Genomic DNA, 9,289 nt, shown 5'->3' on the forward strand with positions numbered 1-9,289 from the left:
TAAGAAATGTTTGTTTCCATCTTTGGTCTCAGTTTTTTATGTTTGTTTGTTTAATCTGTATGCTTCAGATAATATCTATCTTTCAGAGTTCTGAAACTGAACGAGATAATGACTGCAAAGTTTCTAGCTAGATACAGATCCCCAAAAATGTAAGGTTCCTTTCCTATTTGGTTTTCCCTTCCATATAGGCCTTCTTTAAATCATTTTTTATTATAATCATCACTCAACTCTTTTATGGCTGTGTGTCTTGCTTCCTCAATAAGCTCTTACTAGACTGGACTCTTGTCTTGGATCATACTTCTTTTTTATCCACCACAATACTTGCCACACACTGTAGTCATTGATAAAATCACCAAGTATTTGCTGAATGGATTTTGCTTAATAAATTATGAAATGTATTGAAGTACAACCCAAAATCTTGCAAAGCTAAGTTGTAAAGGATTGAATGGGAGCTCCTAATATAATAGATGAAATGAGCCATCTAAACTTTGGTATTTAAGAAAAAAAAAAGATAGAGAAAAAAGAGGAAAGAAAGGAAGGAAAGAAGAATGAGAGGGAACAATTCAAATCTTACTTTTGAAAAGCAAAATGTGTTTACAGTTTAGGAGGCGATATCAACATGAAAGAGAGAACTAGTTTTATTCCCTGCCTACAGCGTTAGAGACACGGCAATGCCAGGGGGGTGTCTACTCTGTCGTGCCTCAGTTTCAGCGTCTCTAACATGGAGGTTGATTTGCTTTTAACTCTCTCCCACATGAACTACGATGGTACGACAATATATGTGGAAATATTTTGAGGTTTTTTGTAAAGTTGCAACACTACTATATATAAAGTGAGCTCACTATTGTGTATACTACAAATATTATATAGATGTGTTTCCTCCCACATTTATATTTGATTTATTCTTGTAATTTCTGCTTAGTAGTCATGATCTTATGTTTACATATCATTCGCTCTTCGTGATATGACCTGATCTTCCTCCTCTGCCTTTCCTGCTGAGTATGCTACCTGAAGTTCAGGCCTATCCAAGTTCAGGTTGTCATCTGGCCCTAGGGTTGTGCGCTGTAAATTTCAGACCAAAACTCAAGATGCTTTTATTATATTTACAGTACACTAAACTCTCAATTATCTATAATAATGGGTTACTGGGAGAGCCTCTGTAAGCACAGTGGTTTGGAGATTCATCACCTTGAATAAACTCTCTCATGTTGTCCCTTGGGAGTGGCAGAAAGGGTGTGAGAAATAGGAATCTGGCTCCTCACAGTGACTGAAGCTCCAGAGGGTAGCTTCACAGATTACCTCTGGAACGTCCCTCTGTCATTCCCCTGTCAGGGAGGAAAGGACTGACAAAACTGAGCTTCTGGTGACAAACATTTGTTGAGTAAATGAATGAATGAGAAGATTTATTGATGTGGCTCCAGCGGAGGAGAGGTCTCTTCTATCACTTCCGCCACAGGCTCAGAGTAAATAGATGCTAAGATGGGCAGTGCAAACCCTTAACTAAGGAAGCTCTGCTTAGGTGAGGGATGTCTGTTTCTGTTCTGTAAAATATATTCACTGCAGTGAGGCAATGAGGATACGTATTAATATCAAGGCTAACTATGGAATTCTGCTGCACCAAAGGCTTCCCAACTCAGAAACAATCCGTCTTGTGCTCCTCTGGAAACTGCTGCTGATTTTCCTGAAGTAGAGACATGGAAAAGGTAAATTGTTTGCAGAGAGAGGTGAGGGTAATGTGCCTTCTAAGTGTGCAATGAATTGTCACATGACTGATACAATTCGAATTCAACCAACATTCATTAAATACGTGTCAATTCTAGGTATTTTTCTAGTGACTAAGTGTAAAAAAACATAAACAAGATAATACTGTGTCTATCCATTTGGTGCTTCCATGGAAATGTGGTGTGAGTTACAGAAGAATTTGCTTCCAGACTCCACTTCTCCCAGGACTGCATGATAGGATTCTATCAGTTCCATTATATTTTTCCAAAAAAAAGAAATGACACTGAGGTAAATATTCTTAGAATATGTGAAGTGGAACACCAAGTGTTACATTAATATGGGGACAGTGAGGAATCCACTTTCCCAGAGGCAACACGTGGAAAGAGAGAAAAACGCACCTACTGGGAATGCTAAGGCCTGAATCTCAGTCATAATTCCACCAGTAACTGTAAAACTTCATCTGCCTAGGACTCTGTTTATTCTTTTGTAATGTAAGACATTCATCTCAGACCCCAACTGCAATAAGACTATGTTTAAAGAAAGATGGGATTTTTGAGAAACACACGGGTGGCAAAAACAAATGGGGCTCCGAGACATTGAATATGAGGCTTTGATAGAGTGAAGACTCTTAGGAGATTCTGAGGATTCCGATTTGGATAACTAAGGTTCTGGGTAAGTTTTAGAGAAGTTAGTTAACAGGCAAATCACTCAAAATGCAGCCAAAATGAGGAGAAAACATCTGCCAGGGTGATTTCATATATTTGACAACTGAGCACCGATTGCACGGGAAAGCGATCACCAATCCTCTGTGTGTGTGTGTGTTTTTCTTCTTTCCCTGACTTGTGTGTTCTTGTTCTATTCATCTAGAAAAATTCCCCTGGCATAATGCATAAAAACTCGTTTATCACAGAGAAAGCATGCACTCTTCAAGCCTCATTTAATTTGTATCTATAAGGAATGATGACTACTATGTATGAGTTCTAATTATGATTTTAAGATAGTGGCGTAGAGCGTAAAGCAGGGATACCCATGATCCCAGGTAATGGTGGTGTTAAGTGCAGTGAGATGGAGACAGAGACTTACAGAGCACGTTTCAGCTGAGCCTCCATGGTGACAGAGGCTTACACAAAATACTGTACGAGTGTACTTGGAATGACACATCACTACATCAAGGCTTGAAGTATTTAACTCATATCACTTACTCCATTTTATATGGGAAGTGGCTATTTGCATACATATGAAAGTGTGAAAAATGTTAAATTCAAAATAGATAATTTTATCTTTTTACAGTAACTCATGAATTCATTCTCAATTATTGTAACTGGCATTTTGTTTATAATGGAATAGCCATATAATTTTTTTCCCATGTATTATTATCACTTGTATTTCCAATGTATTGATTGCTAAAACTATCTTTCTAAAATTATAATATCAAGATAAAGGCCAGATCTGTTCTCTTTCCAGTTGTATCTTAACCTTCATGGAATTCCTTACAGGCGAAAGTTCAGTCACAAATCACCTCCTCTCTAGCTCAACTAAAGGGAAGTAAAATTAGAGTAAGATGCTCAACAATCCTTTGCTTCTTTTGGACATCATGGTCTTGATTGTGTCACGATTGATACTACCTGTTATAAAATAAAATGTACTATACTCATTAACACATATTGCTCAATAAGTTTTTGAGGAATAAAAGAAATTTTATTTTATTACATTGTTAGCCAACAATTATATCACTTTCTTTTTCAGCTTTAACAGTTCCAGCCTAATCTTCCCATTAGAATCCCTAAATTGTTATAGGCAACAATTGGCAGAATGACTAGTTCTTATATATATAAAATGCTGGTTTTCATAGCAAATATTTTCGGACCTGGTATGCTTATCTTGAGAAAAAACAACAGACTAGAAATCTGTACCTGTCTTTTGCTACAACTTGATTCCTTCACACAAATTAAATACTACTGGAAATTAATTTTCCCTGAAAATCAGTCCGAAATTTTGACGAATTATCATTTGGTGTCTGAGAGAGTCTTCATGACAAATAAGTTACCCAGATCAACATTTTCTTAACTTTGAAAATTTGTGCTCTGTTCTGAGATAGTGGACAATTTCTCCTACCTTTAATTACATTGCCTCTTCAATGAATAGGCAATCCTTTCATAATGTGTCTCAATGACCAAATACAGTGCCACTTTATTTGCCTTATTGGGTTTTATAAAATTTTTGGTGGTTGCCCCCAATTAAGTATAAATTCATGACCATCTATCAAGAAGGATTACATGCATTGCTTGTAAAATGTGTATAATATTTCATTTCATAGCTGTATTTCTGTCCTTTTTTCCACACGCAATTTTTTTTAATGTCAGTACTGACTGTAGTAAAATATTTTAAGGAAATTGTGATGCTTTAGTGCTAATTGTATAAATACTCAAATGAAATGGCAGTGAGATGAACAGATAGACACCATAAATAATTCCCCAAAAGTGATAGCAAAAACTGCAGCATAACCACTCTGGGGAGCATTTAAATTGTTTTGACATAAATGGATGATACATGCTTCTTTTATTATCATTAACATTGAAAGGTAATAAAATCAAGAAAATATTATAATAATACTAGTTGCCATAATAATAGAAGCTTTCTCTATGTCAGGTGGCATGGTAGGTATTTTTCACGCTATTATTTCTTACCTTTAAAACATTCCAAAGAGTCAGATGCTATTACTTCAATTTTCCAGTTGAGGAAATTCAGGCAAGGAATGGTTGAATAAGTTGACTAAAATCATACAAGTAACAAAGGCTGGAACCCAAATTTGAACTAAATCTATCTGGCTTCTTGAATGAGAATTCTTTCAGCTACTTTGTAGAAGAAATCACATTTAATTTGAGCCAAGAAAACACAGCACTTTGGGACTGCTTATTATTTTTACTCTGTAAGTCCTCTTAATGGCATATTTGAAGAAAAGAGTGTTAAAACACATCAAAAATATCTGCAATACTGAGATAACAGCAGTAGTCTCTGCGACAGCCTGATTTCTTCTGTCGTTTGCACCTCAAATGAAAAACAATCTAGAAAGGGGACAATCAACCTCTGTCCTTGGGCACCTGCTGTCTATGGAGCCACCTTTTAATAGGCTTCTTTTCAGATCGCCTTTGGCTTAGGACCCTAGAGCCTCTTATGTTCTTTTCAAAGCCAGTGACCTCTCTTGGTCATCCTGAGAATGCTTGCTCTTCACCCCAGCTTGGTAAAGTCTTTAGTTACTCGCCAGCTCTGCTGCAATCAATGGACCACACTCGAATGCCATTGCTTCAGAGTCATTTGGGTAGCTATTTAAGAACAGAAATGTTGGAGCCACAGTCCAGACTTCCTCAATCAAATTCTCCAGGGTGAAGTTTGGAATCTGTATTTTAAAAAGCCTTCTTTGTGATTATGTTGTGGACACAGGTTTGGGAATTAGCCCAGAAAGGCTCATGGCTTAGGTTGACTTACCATTAAATCTCCAACCCAAGGCATTTTTCTCCCTGGTCAGCCCTACTTTAAATTATGAATCCCAGTTAGCATTACCACCCCTTTTCCCCAGTGAAATTATGTTTCCTCTCAGTATTTGCCATTTGTGCATTTTATTAGAAGATTGACCTCAGGAGAGGGTGTTGTGGATAAGTGCTGAAAAGGGATGTATCATCTTCCTGTCTGTCTTTGGGTTCTTTCCGCTTAAGGTAATTTAGGTAAATTAGGTTTTTGGTCAGTGATCTGTACTTGAAAAGCAGAAAATCACTAACAATCACTATGTCAAACACCTGCAGTTTAGAGGCGAGTGATTCACAAAAATTTCACATACATAAAAGATAATGCTGAGAAGCATTCTAAAATCTTAGTTTCATTTCTAGAAGGTATAAAACTTTCTCTACTCTCTTGTCTGGGTTATGACAGATGCTTCTTAAAGTGGAAAAAAAACTAAATAGGATTTGGAATGGAAAAGCTTTATCCTGAATGTGAACCTGTATGAGTGCCAGTGTATCTGTGCTGAGTGATAGACAGTTATGACATATACTTTCCAAGATACTTATAGTAAGAATTAATTTAGGAAAGGAAAAGTAGTGTGCATTTTGAATAGAATGTGTAAGCATATTTTGCTCCAGAATAAAAGTTTTACTTTTCTTTAATTACTTAACAATAGTAAGAGAACATCTCTTACCTTCTAGGAACTGTGTTAGCCCTGTAGTTACACATCTAACTTTAAATACTGTTTGGCAAATACTAGGTTCTAATCTCTGTTAGACACTAGAGCGATATAAAAATAAACAATGCAGGTTATTTTCCTCTTCACCTCAATTTCCAGATGGTTTTCTGTTCTGGAAACACACGGATGCTCTTTTTTCCTGGCCATATATTGTTTAGCTAACATAACCATGGCTATTTCATCTATCAAGGCCCACAGTCCCACCCTAACTAATTTGGAAATAAATAAGGTAAGAGTGAAAATGTTGGGAGAAGCAGAGTTTTGAATTTTAACTCCCTCTTTTGTCAGTTAGTGGGTTGCTTTACTTTAACCTTGTGCAGGCTCTGCCACAGATAAAAGAGAATTAAGTCAAGAACAATAAGTAAATATCTAGTATTTATTGTGCAGGTACTAAATCTATTGAATGCATTACCCTGCATGAATTAACCTAGCTGAAAAGACTGTAAGGGTTATCTAATTTAATGTTTTAACTTTCTCTTTTTATAAAAAAATTATTTTGCAGTTATGTATCTGACAACCTGGGATTCAGATGGTTTGCTTACAGCCTTCAGCCTTGTAGTTCCCAGGTAGTTGATCACATCGTTACTCTTCACTTCCTAGCTGTGAAATGTTCATGAAAGTCTCTAAAGAGTCTCAGCAAAGATATGAGTGTCAAAGGGATATCATATACATTTGGAATATGTTTAAATTATAAAGATTTGATATTTTATAATATATTTATGGTGGAAAATATATTATGTCCCAGATTATCAACTTTCATACAAAACTCTGAGCAAAAATTATGTATTTCCATTTTCATGTGTATTTGCTTTTTGGTATGCATGCGTTTTTTTTTAAATGTAGTTGGTCTATATACATTTTTAAATTCCTTCCTTTTAAACTAGATTTCACTATGCTACGTTCTTATAAATATCAATACTTACAAATTTTTCATGCAAATAATAGCTCAGAATTTAGCTAACAATTCCTCTATTATTGGACTTTTTATTTGCTATTATATAAAATTAGGATGAATACCTAAATGCATGTCTTTTCACAAATTTTGGAACATTTTATTGCCATTTACTATGAATGATAATGTACTTACTGAAAGGTGTGAATAGTTGGGGGTTGTTGATAGACTCCAGTACTTCCAAATTACTTTCCAGTATGTTATAGCAATTGCCATAAGTAAATCTAGGTGCCTCTCCTGTAAGGCCACTTCATTTATTTTATTCAAAATGAGGAATTATTCAGTAGTCTGAAAGGCAGGGTCAGAACATGGTACCAGCACAAAGTCTAATAATATCAAGAAGCATAAGAACTAAATACCTGGAACCCTGATGATAGGAATCAGAGTCATGGATATAGTTATTAACTGTGACAGCTAGTTTTTTTTTTTGTTCTTTTTTTTTAATTGACATATTGTTGATATACAATCTTATATTGGTTTCAAATGTTTAACACAGTAGTTCAACAGTTACCCATATTATTAAATCCTCACTCCCTCTAGTCCAGTTACTATCTGTTATGGGGATGGCAGTACAGCCTGGAGAATATAGTCAATGATTCTGTAACATCTTCCTATGTTGACAGCTGGTGACAACTAGTTCTTTACTCTCTGTTTTTGCCTGTCTCTCTGGCCACTGTGTGGAAATCAGTATTAACTTTTGTAAGCAATATTTTCTGATCTCTGAAGAAGAATTATTGGTTTAGCCTATTGTTAGCTGTCCCTATAGATAAGAATTAAACAGTACTGAAGGGGATTATGCTTTCCCTTACCAAGTATGACTTTTTGTTTTTACTTTGATTTCATCCTCATAGAAATTACAGAACACTTGTGATGAGGCAGCTGTTTCAACAACTGATCATTTGCTTGGTGTTTTCTGAAGCACCAAGAACCTTTGGAAGCATAATAACAAACTTGTATAATCCTTGAAATCAATGTGGGCTGACTGGATTCTTGGCAAATGGAGATGGTGTCAATCATTATAAACAATCCTAACTTGTACTCCACCCTTATGTTTACCTCCTTTGTTTTTAATGGAATAGTACATTTGTAGTCAGTATAACATGGGCCCAGGTCATTAGATCTTCTTTTAATTTTATTTTTCGAAGAGATAAGTGCTATTTTCTTTTAGTAATAGTTGAACTACAATGTCATTACATTGTTTGCAAACAAGGACAATACTGGCCTCTGGGGGATGCTTAGAAATATGAAGTAGGGGGAGGGGTCAGGGCGTTTTTATTTGTCCCACTGAATGAGTTAGGGTTTTACTGACATTTAGGAGGAGGGATACAAGGGTGCTAAATATTCTGCTATTAAGAAGGGAGTCTGGCACAGTAAAAACTCTACCGCCAGAATGCCAATAGAGCTATTGTTGAGAAATACTGTAGGTTAAACATTTTTCTTATGTGGACATTGGTTTTGTAGCCATATGATGTTTTAACTTGACCAATGACCCAATATTAACAGACATTCTGTTTTTATGTTTCTTATGGTGGTGGTCATTACAAATATTACTAGTTACACATCATAGACTCTGTCCTACACAAATGAGTGGAACTGTTAGACTTCTTCATGTTCAGATATCTTTGATCTTAATATTTTTCATCAAAGTTTCTCAGAAATAAAATAAAACTGCCAAATCAATGTAAGGGCATATGAAGTCCAGAATTAGGTTTTAAATACACATCAGAGTTTGCTTCACAAAAAAAGAGTTGGGAGTTTAAAAAGAGTGGGGCAAAGTTTTTTGGTAAGTGATGTGGGATAATTGGTAACTATAAAAAAAAAATAGTCTTCCAAGTTTTGAACATTGTTAACAAAATAATTTCTAATGTTCAGAGTCAGAGAGTTCAAATGTTTTAAAGTAAAACATAAAGCAAATGCATGGCATTTAATTTTAAAATTAGTTATCATCTCGTGAGAAGGCCTTTTTAATATGACAAAGAAAAAAACCTCAGGAGTTATTAATAAGAAAAACCCACAAGTTAAAATTCCAAAATTTCAAAAAAATTGCATTAAAATTAAAAGACAAACAACAGAGCACACTGTGAGAAGGAGAAGTACATTTCTAACTAAGGGCATAATGGGTTAATCTCATAGCGAATAGTTAGCAATGTTTATTAAAGTTAGAATGTTCAAGTAAAGCAGACACATGATTTTCAAATTATTATGACCACCACAACTCAAATTTCTCAAAAAACCTACACCATGAAAAGTAAGTCTCTTTTTTACCTGTTGGCCTAACTACCCAGATATTTTCCTAAGAAATATCCACCATTAAGTGTTATTTATGAGTCATTCTAGAGATAATTTATTCACATACAGGTATATATGTATATATGACT

This window comes from Manis pentadactyla, chromosome 10 (assembly GCF_030020395.1).
Source record: "Manis pentadactyla isolate mManPen7 chromosome 10, mManPen7.hap1, whole genome shotgun sequence".
Taxonomy (NCBI): domain Eukaryota; kingdom Metazoa; phylum Chordata; class Mammalia; order Pholidota; family Manidae; genus Manis; species Manis pentadactyla.